This window comes from Triturus cristatus, chromosome 2_1 (assembly GCF_964204655.1).
Source record: "Triturus cristatus chromosome 2_1, aTriCri1.1, whole genome shotgun sequence".
NCBI classification, from domain to species: Eukaryota; Metazoa; Chordata; class Amphibia; order Caudata; family Salamandridae; genus Triturus; species Triturus cristatus.
Window position 1 is genome coordinate 229,570,970 of NC_140581.1, and position 22,678 is coordinate 229,593,647.

Consider the following 22,678-nt stretch of genomic DNA (forward strand, 5'->3'; position numbering starts at 1 on the left):
TAGTTAGCTGGACATTTTACTCGTAAAAAACCAATGAAATTGCCCCGTTATAGTTAGTTCAGCTAACTATAACTCGCGCGCCCGCAATGCACTGCTGATGACGTCACATATTACATCACTCATGACATGGTCAGTGACATCACTCATGACATCACTGATGACATCTCAAATGACATCACTGATGACATCACTGATGACATCATCCAGTGAATGTGGGTTTTTCTGAAAATTAAATATGTTTTATATATGTATATCTCAAGGTCGATGGAAGAATAAATGGGTATATAAGTGTCTAAATGGATGATTTGTTTTTGAAAAATTGATTGTTTAACTGACTGATTAAGTGTATCATAGTGAATACATGTTTTAGTGAGTAATGTTTAAATATGTATATATCTGTATCAGTCTCTCACTTTGTGTATAAGTGGCTGCATGGGTTGGTGAGTAGCTACATGGGTGTCTATATAGGTTATTAGTTGGTTTTTTGAGTATCAGTCTGAGTGTCTGCATGGTTCGGTGGGGGGTATTACGTAGTGCATAGGTGCATGAATGAGTGACTCACTGTTTGTATGTGTTGAACAGACCATGTGTGCAGGACTGCATGGGTGGATGAGTGTGTGTATGGGTGTGTTAGTGAGTGAATGACTGTCTCAATAGTGTCTTTATGAGTAACTACATATGTTTAAAACTAGTATATGTGACTATTGGTGTATATATGTGAGTATATGCAAGGGTGAGAGATTGGAAGAGTTCCTGTATGAATAAGTATGTGTTTCTATAAGTGATTGTTTAAAAGACTAAGTATGTGTAAGTTTCCGTAGAAGTAAGTATGGTGGTGTGTGTATAACTGTATATGCAAGTAAATGTATGTTTGATTCTTTATTAGCACGAGTGACTATGTGTGTGAGTAACTCTATGGATGAGTGGCATTGTGTAACAGGATGTATAGGTGTATGAGTACATATGATGAGTGAGTACATGTATGAGTGACTGTATTGGACTGTTGGTGAATGAGTGGATGTGTATGTGGATCTTAGAATTACTGAAGAGGTTGTTGTAACTGTTATTGGTATGTCCATTGTTTTTGAAAATTTTAGTTTCTATTTTTGAATGTGTGTGTCAAAGGTTATATTAGGGTGAGAGGAGGTCTGCCACTCTATCACAAGGATGATGTCATCAGTGATGTCATCAGTGATGTCATTTGAGATGTCATCAGTGATGTCATGAGTGATGTCACTGACCATGTCATGAGTGATGTAATATGTGACGTCATCAGCAGTGCATTGCGGGCGCGCGAGTTATAGTTAGCTGAACTAACTATAACGGGGCAATTTCATTGGTTTTTTACGAGTAAAATGTCCAGCTAACTATAACATGTGTGAAACCTATGGTTTTTTCACTGAATTTCTAAGGTTTTTTAAATGCTAATTCCTAACTATAACGTGTGTGAAACCTATGGTTTTTTCACTGAATTTCTAAGGTTTTTTAAATGCTAATTCCTAACTATAACGTGTGTGAAACCCATGGTTTTTTCAGTGAATTTGCAAGGTTTTTTAAATGCTAATTTTTTTTTTTTCTTCTATTTTTTCTAACATATTTTTAATTTAATTATCTTACCTTTTATAAAGACTAAGATTAAATTTTTAAAATTCTTTAATATGTTTTTTTAAATATATTTTTTAAAATAAACATGTAAAATTTATTTGCAGTACTTTTTTTAAAAAAAAAATATTTTTTTAGTACGCGTACCGTAAGCTCACGGTAAGCGTACGGTTTACGCAACGTCCGTAATCTATCTACGCTGCTTGCGTATAGTTACGCACTTTGCGTAGCCGTGCGTACTGCGCGTGGGACGCGTGCGCGCTTACGCCACACGCGCACGTTACGCGGAAGTGTCGGGTAGTGACTGTTATGCGCATGCGCGCAAGCGCGTGTCTTTTTTACGCGCATGCGTACTTTTTGCCGTAAGCGTACCGTAAGCGTACCGTAAGCGTACGGTAGGTCATGTGATCATGAAACACAACTTTTGATTGGTTGAAACTACTTTCAGTTCTAGAACTCTCCTACACCACACCCATTCCCCTCATTTCTGCTTGTGATCCCTTGGGAGAAGGAGCTGGTTTGTCTTTGGGATACGATGGCAGAACAGCAGAGCTCTTCTGAGAGTGAGGCTAGCACTAGCAGCACTGTCTTGAGGCAGAGAGCGAGGAAACAAAAGCCCTCTTATGTATGGGATTATTTTACTTTTCCTGAAGGCCAGCAAAAGGTGAATGCACCCTTAGTTACTTGCAGGCTGTGTAAGCGTGTACTTTCTAGAGGTAATCCTGACAGGAAGTATTCCTTTGGGAATCACACCATGAAGAGACACCTCCAGGATGTACACAGAAGGACACATGGTCATCTTTTTGGAGGTAACTCTTCAGAAAGACGAGCCAGTACATCCACAGCAGCTCAGCCTGGACCATCATCTGCAGGGCTGACTCCTTCTTCTGCAGGTCATGTGAGCCCTTCATCTGTGGGGGGAGAATCTCCTTTTGCTGGCCCTCTGGAAATGAACCCTCGATTTCGGAAGGTTGATATTCATTGCACATTTTGTAAAGATCTAATTTGCCATAGGGAGACCAGTGTTTCCCTAGTGAACAACAAAATAGATCAGCACATTTGTCGCTTTGAATAATTTTCCCATGCTTCCTTTCCTCTGTCCCTGCATGAACACAACGGTTCTTTTAAGAGCCAACCTTATCTTTCATCTTTTTTTTACATATGTTTTTAAAAACTTTTTTTTATTTTTTTTTTACCGTACGCGTACGGTGCGCGTACTTTTTTTTTTTTTTTTTAAAAACACTAAAAATCATTTATCACATTACATTGTCCTTGAGAGACTACAATTATTATTATTGACTTACCATACTCACTGAAAAAATATTTATTCATTTGTTTTTTAAAAAAATAGTTTTAAAAATGTTTGTAGTTTTCGAAAATTTTCTATATCTATCTGGAAAAAAAGAAAAAAGTATTAATATTTTTAAAACATTTTATAATACAGTACACATATTTACATTTTTTTCCCAAAAATATTTTTGCCTTATTTTTGCTGTTTTCAGAATATATTGCATTTCACTATAAATTGTGAAAGCAATTGCATTCATCATTTTACAGCGGGCAAAAAAAAATACCAATCACAAAGATTGTATTAAAAATGCCCTGATTCTTTTTTTACTTAAACTTAACATTATAGAAATGCATAATATTGTAAAAAAATATCATCTAATACCAATAGTTATTTCTTTTAAATACCGTCTGATATGTTTGTTTCAGAAGTATAATCACAATATTATATCTCAAATAACTCCAAAATACATCTGATTTCATTTCCTTTAGACCAAATAGTAATTTTAAATTTTTTTGGGGAATAAATTTCCAACGGTAATCCAATAAAATTCTAAAGTTTAATTTGTCCAGATCTCACCGATTCTCTGTAACATTTTGGTTCACGAAAATTTTTTGAATAATTTATTAAGTCCACAATAGAATTGGTTACTTTTCCACATGGCCAAATAGTAATTTTTTAAAACATTTTTGAAAAAATTTCCAATGGCAGTCCAATAGCATTCCAAAATTTAAAATGTGCAGAAGTTACCGATAATCTCTAAATTATTGGTTTTTCAAAGTTTCATTAAAAATTAAAAAAGTCCACATTACAATTGGTTATCTTTCCATTAGGCCAAATGATAATTTAAAAAATCTTTTTTTTACAAAATTGCAATGGTAATCCAGTAAAATGGTAAAATTGTTTTGTCCAGATCTTGCCAAGTCTCTCTAAAATTTAGGTTTCAGGAAGATTAGATAGGAATTTGCTAAATCAAAAGGCAAACGTTGTTTGAAAATCAATTGGGAATCATTACACAGTGTCCAGCCTTTTTCACATTTAAGATAAACTGTGTAATGTCCAGAAGTAACAGTAGGTCCATCATGGAAAATTATTGCAACAGTTACAAAAGTTTTTCCTGAAATTGATAATTGCTGTCCTGTAAACTTCTTTATTAAAGTATCCAATTTTGAACCATCAGCTCTACATCGTTGCATCATTAAAATTACATACTGTCCGTATTCCTTTAAAATTAATGTTGAAAACATGTCAGAATTACACTCACCACATTTCATGCTATGATTAGCATCTTTAACTAATTTTGCAAAAGTGACTGTTTTACTCTCTGGCAATGTCAAATAAATAAACCTTTCATTATCAACAATAGAGCCACATATATTATAACAATTATCACAACTATGTTCCCATTTATAAGAGAGACCAAAAAAAATGTCAATGGGAACTCCTTCTTCTTCCACTACCTGAAGAAAATACATCAAAAATTCATGTGCATCTTGCTGTTCATTTTGAGAAAACTGTGTTCGTCCTGAACATACATCTAAAAGTTTTCTAATGTCAGTAGCACTTTCTATTTGAGTTTTATCTTTACTCAGCTTTTGAAAAAGGAGACTCAGCTCTGAACAGAATCTTTTTCCCTGATTTACTATTATCTGCTCTTGCAAACTTTCCAGATAAAATGCAACATTCAGCACTACATTTGCGTAGCAGTTGACACCAGAGCTATTTTCAAAATGACATCCTACAACCTGTTCTTCATTTTCCTTTTTCTTTTTGCTTGCAATTACATCACTCCTCTTTTTTTTCTTCTTCTCTACATCTTCACTACAGATATTCTCATTTTTTCTTTTACGAGAAACTACACGTTTCTCCAACACAGGATACTGACCTAAATGAGGAGCATAGCTTCTTCTTAATCTATTATACTCCTTTACACAGTTTGTATCAGCACTAACTTTTGACTCATCAAAGTCTATCATGAATAAACCTGATAATGTTTTGACTCGTGACAAAGCAACATATGCCATACCTTCTTTGAACACAGTTGAACCAATGTTCACAAATGCACAATCTACAGTCAATCCTTGAGACTTGTGAATAGTTACAGCATATGCTAGAGAAAACGGAAACTGCTTCCTACGTACATATAAGTCTTTCACAAGTATAAAACGAACTGTACAACGACAAATATCTTTAACTTCATCTATCTGATCAAATTTTATTTTTAAACATTCAACTCCTTCTTTTTTCTGGTAATTAATAAAACCCACAACTCTTCCCATCGCTCCATTAACTAAACCTTTCTCAACATCCAAATTTCTCCTTAAAAACACTCTACAGTTCATGCAAACATATAGATTTTTTTCTAATCCAGCTGTTTTGGAGATGTTCTTCTCTAGTGAGTCCAATTTATTTTTCAGTTTGCCTGTTACTGTGACAGTAATTCTTCCATCCTCAATTTTGTCCACTGCTTCCAATTTCCTGATCTCTTCCTTTTCCAATTTCAAAAGCTCCTCATTGAATATTGAGCATTCACGTAGAGTTGGCATTAAGCAGATGACACTTTTGTTTTCTGCAATGTTCTTGTATATCTTCTCTGCAACTATTTCTTCCTTTGGAAATAAATTATGTAGCAGCCGACTCTGTAATGCTTTTTTGCCAACTTCTGTCAGTAGTCCAATCCTGATATCTTTCAGAATACTTCCATATTCTTCATCGTTTGCTTGCCTCATATTAGTAGTAAGTTCCTTGTACTCAAAGAAGGACCAAACATTTGTATTTCCGATGCTTCCCAATGACTTCTTCGTGTCTTCATGTGTCACAGTATTAAACACTGGTTGTCCTTTAACTGGAGTAAGTTGCAAAAGATCTCCAAAAACTATGACGTGTTTTCCACCAAATAACATGTCATAGTCTGTCTTCAAAATTTGCTGCATTCTTAAATGCACAAAGGCAAGCATTAGGTTTGATACCATGCTCACCTCATCAATAATGAGAACTTGCATCTTCTTCAATACTCTTGAAACTTCCAAGGATGCTTCTCCAGTTAGCTTGTTGAATTGTATTTTGTTCTCATGCTCCACTGGTAACATTAGCAAACGATGTAAGGTGATTCCTTTTATGTTATATGCTGCTAACCCAGTTGGAGCAGTAACCACACAAGACAAAGTAGAATCCGTTTTTTGCTGTAGGTAGCTTCTGATGACTTTTATTAGGAAACTTTTTCCAGTTCCAGCTTGTCCGCTTACATACATCCTGATTGGATGAAATGATGTGCATGAGCACTCTTTTTTTACATGTAGAAATCCGTGATCAATTTTGTTTTTGATCTCTTCATAAATTTGTTGCTGCTCTTGATTCAGTTGTCTTTCCAAATTTTCTAAGTCTATAAATTCTTCTTGAGCTTGATTCATAGCCGTTTCCACTTCATTCATGGCTATTGATGCTTCATTTTCAATGATTGGTTGTCCTAGGGGATCTTGACTGTGTGTTCCTGAACTTTGGCTGTCCTGAGAACTGTCTCTAGCTATTTCTGCTGCAATTGTAGTTTCCTGTTCAATTTCTTCATTTAACATTTGCAGATAAGTTGTGAATGTATTGCATTGTATGCTGTCTTTGCAAGCATTAAATGAATCTTCATAGCTTTGAAATTCTCCCAGTAGTTCATCCTCTGTACGCCATGGTTTAAACAACTGTAAAAGAGCCAAGTAGTAAAATTCTTTCTTGTCAGTAGTGTCGCAACTCAGCTTCCGGTGATTTATCAAACTTCCTTTTGTTTGCTTCACCAAACATCCTTCTTCACCAACGACTTTATATTTTCCATTATTGATGTCTTCTGTGGCTTTCCTTGAATAAATGTAGTTCTGCAGCACTTCATAGAGACACATGTTCTCCAGATGTTGACTTCTCTTGGGATAATATGTGTCCAACATGTTTGTTTTCAATATATCTGTACTTTCTGGGTCATTCTCGACCAAATATTCAATTTCTCCTACAGATTTTAGTACCCGATTTCTCATTGCTGCAAGGCCTAAACTTGCCCAAATTATTCTTCTTGACTTCGAGTAGAGACTTGCAGAAGATAACCTATCTGAACATTCGTAGGATCCAATTTCTCGATGCGATAACATCTTCAAACTGAAACTGTACAGCTTCTTACTGACAGTCTTCTCGTGAGAAATCTCTTCCCACATTTCCTTCAATTCTGTTTTTTCTGATTTCGTAATGTAAGACGTTACATATCGTGCAACAGCAATGGAATTGTCAGCTACATACTGTATATCCATGTTAGCGTTCCACATGGATAAAATGACTGGGTTGTAGTCATTTATATTTTTTGATTCTTCTTTTCTTTTAAGGTTGTAGGTATTCTTAGGTGATTTTCTTGTGATAGTATGTCTCACAGCTGACATAAAACTGTTTACTCTTCCATTTGAAAGAACAGGTCTAGGAAATCCAAATCGACATTTAGTGTAGTATTTTTCTTTGCTCTTGTATTTCCGTCGACAGTATTTTCCACACCGATGACTTTGGAAACGTAAAACTTGCTCCTTTAACTTGTTCTCTTCTGTGCTTTTTGGTATAGCACATGTTGCATATTCTTGAATGTAAGATAACACTGCTTCATCAGCATCTGTTCCAAACTTTGGGGCATCCTTGATCCACAACAGCATATGAATATGAGGAGCACCTCTTGCCTGGTACTCTTTTCTCCAAAAGAAATCCACTACTTCTCCAAGGGGTGGATTTTTTTTATTGCAGATGAAGGACATCATAGCCTCAAATCTATGATTGAAATATCTGCAAACATTAACCGGATCCAATGAGCACAGTTCTCCTGCTGTCTTGTATTCGATGTTTTTAATGTTTGAATTGGCCTCTCGTAGAAAATCCAGTAAATCATCCCAAGCGTACTCGGCACAGCTTAGGGTAAGGAACCATGTTGGTGTTCCTAAATTCCGTAACATGCATTTTAGTTCACCATGGCGTCGGTACCAATATTCATTTGTCCCACACTGACAAGCCATCAGATTGATCAGTTGTGTTTCCAAATGATCATCTCGGTGCTGCACTTTCTCCATAAAATCCTTAGCAGACACATTTTGTAAATGTACTCCACTTTTTAAAATGTGATTTACTGCATAAGACAGTGCAGACAAGTCGCTTTCAAATAAAAGATGGAACAAATAAGGAATACTTTGTCGAAATCTGGGATCTTCAGCATATAGTCTTGTAGTCCGATACTCTGAAGCTGGAATCTGTTCTGGACGTTCATCGTATCGTCCTCCTTTTCCTTTAGGAAACAGCTGAGGAAAACATCGAGCTTCCAAGCTCTCCTCCCATACACTCACAGGAGTTCCTTTTGCTTTCTTCATCTGAAAGAGATCAATATTGTCTCCCATAACTTCTTTCGAATGAAGAGGATGTATGCTAAAATGTTCATAAATTTCTTCTTCCTTTGACTTGTCCACTTTTTCAATTTGTCCAGTTGGTGTTTCTGTGTCTTCTTGAAAATCTTCTTCTTCTTCTTCTTCTTCTATATAAATTGATTCATACCATTTGTTATTTTTTTTCAAATACAAATTTGCTCTTTGTACTTTCCGCACATCTACCAGCTCCTGCCAAATCTTCTTATTCTTTGTAGGTACACCATTAACCAGAATAATTAATGGTTCAGTTTCCAAAGTATCCGCATCAATAGTTTCCATATTTTTTTTCAAATCCAAGGGCAAATACACCACTCTACCTTTTAAACCTCTCAGTAAATCTGAAGGAGGTAATTTACCAGTTTTGGGCTCCATACGTACTATGGTCTGGAACGGATGAACACATTGAATGAGTATAGACTCATATGTATTTAATTCAGAAAGTTCAGCAGGAATAGCATCCAATTCTAAATTATTATGTACAGCTCTGGTCGGCATTCTATTTTCCTCTAACTTGTTGTAACAGTATTTACAAATACGCTGATCTTCACCCAATTCAAAACAATTTTCTAGAAATATATATGTGGCAAAATCCTTCCACTTATAATTATCTTCATTTTCACTCTTTCTGTAGAGATCAACATTCCTAGTTTGTTTTCTATAATGAGTTCTGCGGCAACAAATACAAGTAACATTTGGTCTTTCATTAGAGACTATTGCAAATTTTGTTATGTGATCATTAAATGTCTTACTTACAGAAGGTTCTACATTCTCTTCCACTTCTTCCTCATTTACTGTGTCCTTCTCTGCACTGTTTTGTTCAGGACCAAAGTAACAAAACTGAATTTCATCAACAACCTTCTCTACATCTGATACCGTTCCTCGGAACAGAGCCCTATTCAATTCATTTAACTTTATTGCTGGACTTTTGGCAAAATACAACTGTCTCACAAACTTTCTCATTTCAGTATGATGAACAGCCAGCATCCTAAAATGATGGAAAACACTATTGCACACTTTTCTAGATAGACAAGCCAGAGAATGACCCTGCAAACCAGTATTCTCTCTCACTCTGCATGGATCCAGACTTTGAAGCACCTTAATCTTCTGTTTTACACTTTTTTTACTATATTCTCTAAGAAACTCTCGAAATTTGTCAATAGAATCCTGACGCACAGTGCAAATACTACTACAATTCCAAGTGTACACTGGGGCTTTAGGACGTCTCCCCATTGCCTCATCTGCCATCACTTGTACCTCATCTCTTGGAACCATTATCTCCTTCTCCATTATGCAACCATTTTTCACTTCGTAAGCACGACCTCTGGTGTCAACTGCATGCAGCAAACTATTACTTTGAAAATAGCTTTCTTCATTAAAAAAAGGTTCACTACTTGAACTATGCATCCACTTTCCTAAAAACACTTTACAAAAGTTTGTTCTGTTCACTACTCTTTTGCTTTTGCTTTGTGATTTCAGTACATTAACCATTTTATCTAATGTACGCATCCTATTCAAAATTAATATGAATAGTTTCCTTTTTAATTCTAATGCCTTTGCTGCAATGGCTTCAATTTCTTTTTTTCTCTTGTAATATTTTGCCTTTTGCTTATATTTCTTCACATCCTTTATCAAATTGGACATAACTCTTCTCTGAAACATTTTTCTACGTATCTCTTTAAACGCTGTTTTTCTGTTTATGTAAATCTTTTCAGTTGCAGAAGGTATATTTGCATTAACTAAATTCTCAATTTTTTCCTGTTCTCTTCCTTTTGTAACATTCTTTCCAGTACAGACATTTTGTACATTTTTCTTTGTTTTGAATATATTTTTAAGAAATTGTTTTTTCTGCTTACCAGAAGATTTTTTCTTTTTCCCAACATGAGCATCTTCTACTAACTTTGGTCCTCCAGTTGTCTTCAAATATAGTTTTTTTTTTAGCGTTTTTTGAACTCTGGATTTTGTAGGCATCTTAAATTTTGTTCACTGCTCTTCAGCAATACCTGAAAAAAACTAAAAAAAAAATCCTTTATTGTATTTAAATATATTACTACATTTCTTTTCACAATAGTCACAAAACGAAATTTCTTTGCCAATTTGAATGCACACAAACTGCTCTTTTTTTTGGGCAAGTGAAAATCACTTTTACAAACTGTCACATTATGAAACCACTTTTCAGATTTTTTAAAAAGCCCATGTCCAGAGTGCTACACTCCAGCAAGGGCAACCAGCCTTAGTGATGCTGAATGTATTTGCATTACAGACTGAAACCTGAAAACCCCACTCGCTTGTAAATACTGTGCATGACTATACATGGCAAGCACATGGGTGTGTGCTAAGACTCTGCTTCTTCCCCCAAAAATTCGCTCCCCCTTTCCATCTAATGCAACTGTGAAATCACCAGAGCAAGACGCAATAAATCTCTGCCTATAATTCCTCTCTGCACACAGAGTCATGTTTTCACATTAGTCCCAAAACGAAATTTCTTTGCCAATTTGAAAGCACACTTACTGCTCTTTTTTTTTTCGGGGCAAGTGAAAATCACTTTTTACAAGTGAAAATCACTTTTACAGACTGACACATTATGAAACCACTTTTTTTGATTTATTTAAATGCACATGTCCAAACTGTTTTTTCAGACCACCACCATGTGTATTCTCGGTGACTGCCTACACTCCAGCAAGGGCAACCAGCCTTAGCGATGCTGAATGTATTTGCATTACAGACTGAAACCTGAAAACCCCACTCGCTTGTAAATACTGTGCATGACTATACATGGCAAGCACATGGGTGTGTGCTAAGACTCTGCTTCTTCCCCAAAAAATTCGCTCCCCCTTTCCATCTAATGCAACTGTGAAATCACCAGAGCAATACGCAATAAATCTCTGCCTATAATTCCTCTCTGCACACAGAGTCATGTTTTCACATTAGTCCCAAAACGAAATTTCTTTGCCAATTTGAAAGCACACTTACTGCTCTTTTTTTTTTCGGGGCAAGTGAAAATCACTTTTTACAAGTGAAAATCACTTTTACAGACTGACGCATTATGAAACCACTTTTTTTGATTTATTTAAATGCACATGTCCAAACTGTTTTTTCAGACCACCACCATGTGTATTCTCGGTGACTGCCTACACTCCAGCAAGGGCAACCAGCCTTAGTGATGCTGAATGTATTTGCATTACAGACTGAAACCTGAAAACCCCACTCGCTTGTAAATACTGTGCATGACTATACATGGCAAGCACATGGGTGTGTGCTAAGACTCTGCTTCTTCCCCCAAAAATTCGCTCCCCCTTTCCATCTAATGTAACTGTGAAATCACCAGAGCAATACGCAATAAATCTCTGCCTATAATTCCTCTCTGCACACAGAGTCATGTTTTCACATTAGTCCCAAAACGAAATTTCTTTGCCAATTTGAAAGTACACTTACTGCTCTTTTTTTTTTCGGGGCAAGTGAAAATCACTTTTTACAAGTGAAAATCACTTTTACAGACTGACACATTATGAAACCACTATTTTTGATTTATTTAAATGCACATGTCCAAACTGTTTTTTCAGACCACCACCATGTGTATTCTCGGTGACTGCCTACACTCCAGCAAGGGCAACCAGCCTTAGTGATGCTGAATGTATTTGCATTACAGACTGAAACCTGAAAACCCCACTCGCTTGTAAATACTGTGCATGACTATACATGGCAAGCACATGGGTGTGTGCTAAGACTCTGCTTCTTCCCCCCAAAATTCGCTCCCCCTTTCCATCTAATGCAACTGTGAAATCACCAGAGCAAGACGCAATAAATCTCTGCCTATAATTCCTCTCTGCACACAGAGTCATGTTTTCACATTAGTCCCAAAACGAAATTTCTTTGCCAATTTGAAAGCACACTTACTGCTCTTTTTTTTTTCGGCGCAAGTGAAAATCACTTTTACAGACTGACACATTATGAAACCACTTTTTTTGATTTATTTAAATGCACATGTCCAAACTGTGTTTTCAGACCACCACCATGTGTATTCTCGGTGACTGCCTACACTCCAGCAAGGGCAACCAGCCTTAGTGATGCTGAATGTATTTGCATTACAGACTGAAACCTGAAAACCCCACTCGCTTGTAAATACTGTGCATGACTATACATGGCAAGCACATGGGTGTGTGCTAAGACTCTGCTTCTTCCCCCCAAAATTCGCTCCCCCTTTCCATCTAATGCAACTGTGAAATCACCAGAGCAAGACGCAATAAATCTCTGCCTATAATTCCTCTCTGCACACAGAGTCATGTTTTCACATTAGTCCCAAAACGAAATTTCTTTGCCAATTTGAAAGCACACTTACTGCTCTTTTTTTTTTCGGCGCAAGTGAAAATCACTTTTACAGACTGACACATTATGAAACCACTTTTTTTGATTTATTTAAATGCACATGTCCAAACTGTTTTTTCAGACCACCACCATGTGTATTCTCGGTGACTGCCTACACTCCAGCAAGGGCAACCAGCCTTAGTGATGCTGAATGTATTTGCATTGCAGACTGAAACCTGAAAACCCCACTCGCTGGTAAATACTGTGCATGACTATACATGGCAAGCACATGGGTGTGTGCTAAGACTCTACTTCTTCCCCCAAAAATTCGCTCCCCCTTTCCATCTAATGCAACTGTGAAATCACCAGAGCAATACGCAATAAATCTCTGCCTATAATTCCTCTCTGCACACAGAGTCATGTTTTCACATTAGTCCCAAAACTAAATTTCTTTGCCAATTTGAAAGCACACTTACTGCTCTTTTTTTTTTCGGGGCAAGTGAAAATCACTTTTTACAAGTGAAAATCACTTTTACAGACTGACACATTATGAAACCACTTTTTTTGATTTATTTAAATGCACATGTCCAAACTGTTTTTTCAGACCACCACCATGTGTATTCTCGGTGACTGCCTACACTCCAGCAAGGGCAACCAGCCTTAGTGATGCTGAATGTATTTGCATTACAGACTGAAACCTGAAAACCCCACTCGCTTGTAAATACTGTGCATGACTATACATGGCAAGCACATGGGTGTTTGCTAAGACTCTGCTTCTTCCCCCAAAAATTCGCTCCCCCTTTCCATCTAATGTAACTGTGAAATCACCAGAGCAATACGCAATAAATCTCTGCCTATAATTCCTCTCTGCACACAGAGTCATGATTTCACATTAGTCCCAAAACGAAATTTCTTTGCCAATTTGAAAGTACACTTACTGCTCTTTTTTTTTTCGGGGCAAGTGAAAATCACTTTTTACAAGTGAAAATCACTTTTACAGACTGACACATTATGAAACCACTTTTTTTGATTTATTTAAATGCACATGTCCAAACTGTTTTTTCAGACCACCACCATGTGTATTCTCGGTGACTGCCTACACTCCAGCAAGGGCAACCAGCCTTAGTGATGCTGAATGTATTTGCATTACAGACTGAAACCTGAAAACCCCACTCGCTTGTAAATACTGTGCATGACTATACATGGCAAGCACATGGGTGTGTGCTAAGACTCTGCTTCTTCCCCCAAAAATTCGCTCCCCCTTTCCATCTAATGCAACTGTGAAATCACCAGAGCAATACGCAATAAATCTCTGCCTATAATTCCTCTCTGCACACAGAGTCATGTTTTCACATTAGTCCCAAAACGAAATTTCTTTGCCAATTTGAAAGCACACTTACTGCTCTTTTTTTTTTCGGGGCAAGTGAAAATCACTTTTACAGACTGACACATTATGAAACCACCATGTGTAACTACAACAAAAACAATTTCCATTTCTATTATTCATTTCTTAAGTTACCACATACATCCCCTCTCAAACTGTAAACTCACCTTTAAAATTAGTTAGTTGTGAAAGAAATGTGACACTCAAACAGCAGATTATCAGAGCCAGGATCTCTGTTGTGTTCACCTCTCTCCTCTCAGCAGAACCAGATAATGGCAAACTTTCCCTCTATTTTTCCACACATATACTTGTAAGTTTCAAATCTCAGTGCTTCCCCCTTTTTTTCAAATGTAATCACACATTTCTATTGGTTGAAAACCAACCCTTTTCCAAAAGTACCCTTCCCCCAACTTGACTTCTGCCTAGTACCCTTCCCCCAACTTGACTTCTGCCTGCTACCATAGCAACAGCTCATGGAACACTGCTGTGTTGAGTTAGGTCAGAAGTTCGCCAAACAATGTTTCAATTCCACAGAGCAAGAGTGCTTGACTTTTCAAACCTAACAGCAAATCCATAGTACTGTTCTTTGGTTACACATTTTTTTTTACCAATACAAAACATGCTTCTATTAATTTACACATACAGCCTAGTTTTTATTCTAGAATGGTATGAAACAGCCAATCAGTTCTTTTTGTTTTGAAAAAAATATGTATGCCTCCATTTCCAAACTGTCTTTCTTTTCATATTGCCATTCTACTGAAAGACACCTCCTGAGTGCATCCAGTTCTCCTTTGAAGATGTTCACAGTGTGGATTGTAGGGCACAGCTATGTCTTCTGGAGTGAAAAGTTTGCAGAGAAAACAGGTATGGTGAGAGACCTTGCTTTGCCAAATGTAGACATTAAATGGATTGGTCAGAGAGGGTTAAAGTGGCACCAATTGATGCCATTGGTGAAATCCTTCATTCAAATCCAACACCCTGACCTCATAATAGTGCACTGTGGTGGCAATGACCTAGGCACTTTGACTGGGGTAGGTCTGGAAATGCTTATGAAGGACACCTTTGCACAACTGTTTACACTTTTCCCTAAAACTGCCTTTGTGTTTTCCAACATATGCCAAAGGCAAAAATGGAACTGGTCCAATCATTTCTGTCCACAGATTGACAAAGCAAGAAAGCACGTCAACAAATCTGTTTCTGCTTTCCTCCGTGACTATGGTATGGGTGCCATTTACCACAACAACTTGCGTTATGACATGCAAGACATTTATAGAGGAGATGGTGTGCACTTCAATGATGAAGGGAACAGAGTCTTCCTCTTGAACCTTAGACTCTGCATCGGTACTTACTTGTAGGTACCACTAAAAAAATGACTTCATAAACACAACAGCTCTTTTTAGAGCTCCCTAATTTCTAAACTCTTAAATCTGCTTTTCATTTATTTATTTTTATTTTTTTTACCGTACGCTTACCGTAAGCTTACCGTACGCGTACCCCGTGATTTTTTTTAAAATCAATAAATGTTTTTTTTGTACTTTTCTGTCCTTCTTTGACCCCCTTACAAATGTTAGGGGGTCTGTAACTCTCCTCATTGCCCCCTTTCCTTGTTTTCACTCTTTTTTTTCAGAGTGAAATACACAAAATGGCGGCCGCCGCTTCCTGGTTTCGGCCGATTCGAATGTTTACTAAGATCTAAGAGCCAATCAGAATCGCGCTCGCGCACGCCACCGTACGCTTACCGTAAGCGTACGGTAAGCGTACCGTAAGCGGGCTCAGATATATATATTGATTTAAAGGCTATTTTCTCAGAATCTACTGAACAGATTTACACCAAACCTACAAAAGGCACTTCCTTGACCTAGGGACTACCTCTCTGCCAAATTTTGAGTAATTCTGTTCAGCCGTTCGGGCTGTAGCTCGTTCTAAAGGTCCTATGGAAAAATGCATGGGAAAAACGCGTTTTGGGACCCCCCTTTTATCTCAGCCCCCGCTTGACGGATCCCCCGAGACTTTCAGGGTAGGAGCGGAGCGTAGCGCCCCACCTATTTTGAGAAATTCGCGAGGATTCGTCGACCGGCGCCAAAGTTATTCAAAATAGAATGTTGAGGTTTTCCTATGGAAACGTGGTCCTAACTATAACTACCTACTGGCGACCGCCAGTAGGTAATATATATATATATATATATATATATATATATATATATATATATAATTATTCAAAAACTCTCCAAATGTGCAGTCGCGCACAAAGACAAGAATGGACAACTTGGATTGCCAGTGCTCAAAATTCAAATTTATTCAATCAAGATAAGTGCACAGCTCATGACACGTTTCGGGCCACTCGGCCCTTGCTCACATAAGCGCGTTACGCGCATAATGGTAAATTTAAAGGAAAACACCAACCATCACCTGACTGGAAAGAGACGGCACTACAATAGAAACTGAAGAAATACTCAAATTTTCTGATTCATATAGTTAATACAAACGCCTTTTGAAAACTGCCAAAAACATATATATATCCACCCAGCGTCTTCCTGGAAATGTTTGTGCTGATCTTTCAAGCTTCAAGAAAAAATGGGGTTTCCTATGTTAATTTCCATAGCAAATTCTAGGTAGAAATACATAAAAACATCTCAAATGACATCATTGATAACATCAAAAGTAAAAGCACTGACTGGACATGGATTTATTGAGTGTTATGTACTTTACCTTACTGAGGGAGTCCTGGATTGCTCTGTTGTCGATACACTGAGAGTCAAGTGCTGAAAGGGTGCACTTTATTTCCAGTTTGGTGCGACAATAGCATGGGAACTCCTGGATGCCAGTGGTAAGTGACAGCCTCAAATGGCCATAAGTTACTGGGCCACAAATGATACAGTAGAGTCACAGTAACCTATAGAACACCGTGTCCCCCCAGTCCCTAACCAGTCCTCTCAATGATACATCACAAAATTTAGATCACGATCATTAGTACAAGGTAGAAAATGTTTTTCTAAAGAGAATTATCACCAGTATGTATCTCTGTGAGCATGCAATGGATTATTCAGTGACCTTTCCATCTGTAAGGAAGGAAGGTAGATTCCATAACTTCTCTACAATAATCATATTCATGTAGGAGAGACTTGTGACTGCAAAGCGCATCAAATCCTTTTAAGGTTGCCATCTTGGGGAGATGTCAGTACCCAGAATGTTGTGTAATATCATGTTGTACTCAGCTTAAGCTAAGAAAGCATTTCATATAATGACTGAAATCCATGACTTTGAACATATGAATGCAAGCTAATTTTGGGGTAAGATAGATAGACCAGCCCATCACCTTGAACTATTTAGCTATACCCACCCAGAATGTTTGGACAACTGAAGCACGCAATGTCTTATGAAGAAAACCCCTCTTGGCTAAAGAGCATCTAAGACCAATATGGGAGGAGTCTGTTTTCCTTTGCAAAGCATTATATGGGTGTGATAAAGTATATGAAGGTATTTGCATTAAGTGACTCTAGGAAGAGTAAATCAAAATCTCCTTTATTGACACTGAAACATTTCCTTAGTTTTCATCCATCACTGACCCTACATCTCCTTTAGTAATTTTGCTGGTGGTGGTTCTGAGCCACTGCCAGAAAGACCTAGGTATGGCTCTTGCTATTGATTTCCATCGGAAGAAAAAGAAAGCAATGCTAATGGTTTTGCTCTCATGACCACCAGTTGCGATCTGTCATTACAAAACTGGTGATTCTTGTACTAACATCCAGGCCAACTTTGATCTTCTGACGCCCCGTCAGTGGAGTGGGGCTCCCTCGTACATAAAGTTACCTTCATTCTGTTTCTCCTACCACTTCTTTGCAGTGGACGGCCATAACGTAACATCACTAGCAAATTCTCTGTGTCCACATGAGTGGGTACATAAGCTTGCAAAACCCCATGCATGTCCTCCACATTCAAGTCTTTCTCAAGCAATGTGTCCCACTTCCTCATGTCGAAATAAGAGACGCCTAGTCCACTCAGCAGCGTCAGAAAAAGCTGATCATCACTTATGCACTTACAAGAAGCCTCTGATGCCTACTGACATGTACATGTGATTCCTGCACTAACATGTCACTCTGATGCAACTATTCAATAAATGCTAATGTCTTGTGATGAACAGCTAGTGCCTCATAGGATGGGTCATGCCATGTTGTCCCACTGAGACCATTACCTCTTAAGTGGTGGTCTTTCATTTCAATGCAGCTGTCCCTTTTCCACATGCCAATATATTAATATACACAAATCGAAAGAAATCTGACTAAATGGTATGTCTGAAATTAAGATCTTTACTGAAATGTTGGGGAGTGTGTCATGTTGCTGAATGAGACAATGGTGGGCATAGGAAACGGAAAGCTGTGGCCTCCCCTGTGATGTCAGAGCTGTGTGCAATCAGATTTAGTTGTGTACACTACTGTGATATCATGTGTTGTTTTCACAACAGTTGCCTGTTATGTAAAGATACATTATTTACTTATATGAGCTAACTTATTAACACACCCGGTATGTTGACAAATGTGGAAATATCACTTAACGTCACTTCCAGCCCATACGTGTTTCGGCAAAGGATTACCAACCTTCAACCTGCAGGCTTTCCAGCAGCTGTGGCTCCCTACATTTAGGGTGATTCCACGTGTCATGGATCACCCCAGGGTGCTGCTAAATGGGGTAAATTAACTTCTCCCATAAAGCCACAGGCTCAAGCCTCCAAACCATCCAGTCACAAATGCAGAATCTGGGTATGTATCAGGAGACAGCCTTAAGGCTCCATCCTCATATCGAAACTTGCTCCTCATCTTTGAGATGCCATTGACTGAACGCAGCCTTACATCAACAGCTGATTGACACACTATCCAAGGTGCAGACAGTAATAGTCTGTTCATCTGGTGATGTCATTCATGTGTAAGGCAAAACCACTGCAAAATGAATTATTCATGTTTTTTCACTGCATTAGTAATGGTTGTTCAAGTAAAAGTTTGTGTTCCTCTGTGCAGAAATAGCATGCATAACCAATTTATGCTACAAATATCCATCTTTTCACGACTTGTGGGAGATTTAGCAAGCTAAATTGATGGGGTAGAAAAATTTCTACAATGAGCGGTGTCCCCTAAACCAATATGGAGCACATTGACCATGCTTAAACTAGTTCGAGTAAAACTACGTTATGCACAATACCTCTGTGCAACACATGTTTCTTGCACTGTCAAATAGCAAAATATTTAACCCACTTAAATTTTGATACAATAGAAACTGATCCGCCGTAGACTTGAAAGAAAATGTCAATTTTGCTAATTCACTATCTGTTCAATTAAGAACTTCGTCCAATTCCAAATACTGTCTATGACAAACAATAAGAATCTGGCGACAACGTTGTAACCAATTATGTCATATCCAGCTTGCACAAAGCAGTCCATGTTGCTAATTGGCAGTCATTGAGACACTTGTTAATGCATCTCTCACTTAGCATGGCCTCGGACATTCAGCAGCCTTTTCATGAGTAAGGCAGGAAGGTAGACCAAGGGAGTAGCCAGAAAATTAAAATATCCCCCCACTTTGAACCAAAGCTTTTATGGCACCAAGCAAATGAAGCAAATAATCAAAATCCTCCCCAGACGAGCTCTCTTGTCTCTTCCATCCACGTATCTATCCCTTCATCCTTCCAGCCTCCTGCTGATCTCCACAATTTCACCTTTACATGCTGTCATCCATTCATTCTTTCATTTATCATTCAATCTTTCACTATTTCGTCCTTCTGCCCAGCCATATTCAAACCTATGCAATCATCTCCAAGCCTATCCATTCATCTATCCATCCATCCACTCTTTCACTCATCCATCTCTACATCCACTCTTTCACTAATCCATCCATCCTTTCTGTCGTTCATCCGCCCACGCTTTAACTCCATCCATCCACCCTTTCACTCAGGCATCCAATCTTCCATCTTTTCACTCATCCTTCCACCTAACCACACATCCATCCAGTTACCCTTCCACCCACACATCCACCCACATGCTTTCACTCATCCGTCCAGCCATCCACCCTCCCTTTCACTCATCCATCCATTCTTTCACTCATTAATCCATCTACCTTTTAATTTTTCCACCCTCCCTTTCATTCATCCATACTTTCACTCATCCACCCATCCACCCTTCCATCCATTCACTGATCCACCCTCCTTTTCACTCACCCATCCATTCTTTCTCTCATCCATCCTTTCACTCATCTATGCTTTCACTCATTCATCAGTCCTTTCACTCATCCAGCCATCCTTTTGCTCATCCATCCACCCTTTCACTCCATCCATCCATCTACCCTTTCACTCCATCCATTCATTCTTTCACTCATCCATCCTTTCATACATCAATCCACTCTTTCACTCATCCATCCTTTCACTCACCAATCCATTTACCCTTTCACTCACCAATCCATTTACCCTTTCACTCACATATCCATCCATGTAACCTTTCACTCACTAACTTCCCTTTTTCTGCCCAGTTGCAGACAGAAAAGGCCCATCAAGAAGTCCACCCCGCTATAGCGTCTAAAGTTGAGGGGATCACGGCGTTCCAGCATCCATCTATCCTTTTGGTCATTCATCTATCCACCATTTCATTCCGTCCATCCATCCACCCTTGCACTCCATCCATCCTTCCACCCCATGCATCCAACCTCTCTTTCACTCATTCCTCAATCCCTCCTTTCACTTAGCCATCCAATCATCCACCCTTTCACTCATCCTTTCACCTAACCACTGATCCATCCATTTATCTTTTCACTCACACATCCACCCACTCACTCATACATCCATACTTTCACTTATCCATCCATCCATTCCTCCATCCATCCACCCTCCCTTTCACTCATCCATCCATCTAACCTTTATTACCCTTTACATTTTCCACCCTCCCATTCACTCATCAGTAGCTTTTAAAGTTGGGGGGATCACGGCATTCCAGCATCCATCCATCCATCCATCCATCCATCCATCCATCCATCCATCCATCCATCCATCCATCCATCCATTCATCCATCCATCCATCCATCCATCCATCCATCTATCCTTTTGTTCATCCATCTATTCACCATTTCATTCCATCCATCTATTCACCCTTTCACTTCACTCTTCCATCCACCCTTTCACTAATCCATCCATCCTTTCTAATCATCCATCCTAACTTTTACTCGCCCATGCATTCACCCTTTCATCCATCCACCCTATTTCATGTATCCATCCATTCTTTCACTTATCCATCTATCCATATGTGCATCCATTCATCCACCCTCACTTTCACTTATCCATTAATTCTTTCACTCTTCTGTCATTACATCCAACACTTCACTCATTCATCCACCCATCCACCCACCCTTTCACTCACACATCTCACTCACACCATCAGTCCTTCAACTAACTCAACCAACCAACCACCCTCCTTTCACCTTATTTAAGAGCCTTTGTCTGCCGAGCTGCAAACAGAAGAAGCCCATCGAGTACTCCACCCCCGCTTCAGCTGTGAAACCGGTGGCTTCTGTACAGTAATCACATTCATTTGGGATGGAATCATAAGAGCCAAGCACCTCAAATATTTTCAAATGGATGTAAATACCCTTAGGGTTCATAGGCAGGTCTTTCCAGCACGATGCACTTATCTAACCTAGGGAACAAGCCGTCTGGGGATGACAGTAACCCAACAATGTTGTGCATTATCATGTTGACTGGTACTTAGCCTAAGGTAAGAAGTAATTTCTTGCAACTACAAGAATCTAGGTCTTTGAGGACATGAAAGTGAGTTCGTTTTGGGGTAAACAGATATCCACGCATTATGTTTGGATAACTGCAGAACCCTATGTCTTATGGAGAAAATTCCCCTTGGCTGAAGGGCATCTAAGACCAATTGGGGCTGAGTCTCTCTGCAATAGGCAAAGCATTTTATGGGCGTTGTAATGTCTATGTAGTTGGTTGAATTGGATCATTCTGTAACAAGTGGAAATGTAACCTATTTTGTTGACACTGAAACATTCCTCCACGCCAGACAGACCTTCATTTGTCCATACATTCTTCATGAAGTAGGGCCAAAAGAACCTTTTGTGATCATAGTGTTGGATGTCCAAACACCATTTCACCATGTCAACTGGAGCTCTATGGGGAACTCCCCTGGAAAGGGTGGGCTGATGGGCTCCACGCTTCCATTGATTTTGCAGCCAATGCTTTACTTGAAGGGCAAATGGTGCTTACTCTTTGAACTCATCCCTGGCATGCAGGAGTTTCTTTTGATCTACTCTGGAATACCTAAAAGGCAATAAGAGTTGGATTCTGAGCAGTATTTCTGAACCTCTAAATTGGGACTTCCAGAGAATGCAACATGAACCCTAACAGTGCAAAGAGGGCAATTTATCTGGTGAGCGCACGGTCATCCTGTGGAAAAATGCTTTGTTTGATCACCTTTACAGGAGCACCGCTAGCCCTTATCTAGTTCTGACTAGCCTTCGTCTGCATGGTGTAAGAATAGACTCATGCCACCATCAGTGGCCTGGAATTCAGAGGAAGTGTTCCCAAGAAACACCTGCCAGTCCCTGACTCTCACTTTCTAATCACAGGTCAGCACCTGGCTGACTCGCATGCTGGCCAGATTCAGAAGCTAAAAGTGGCCTGGTCTTGCC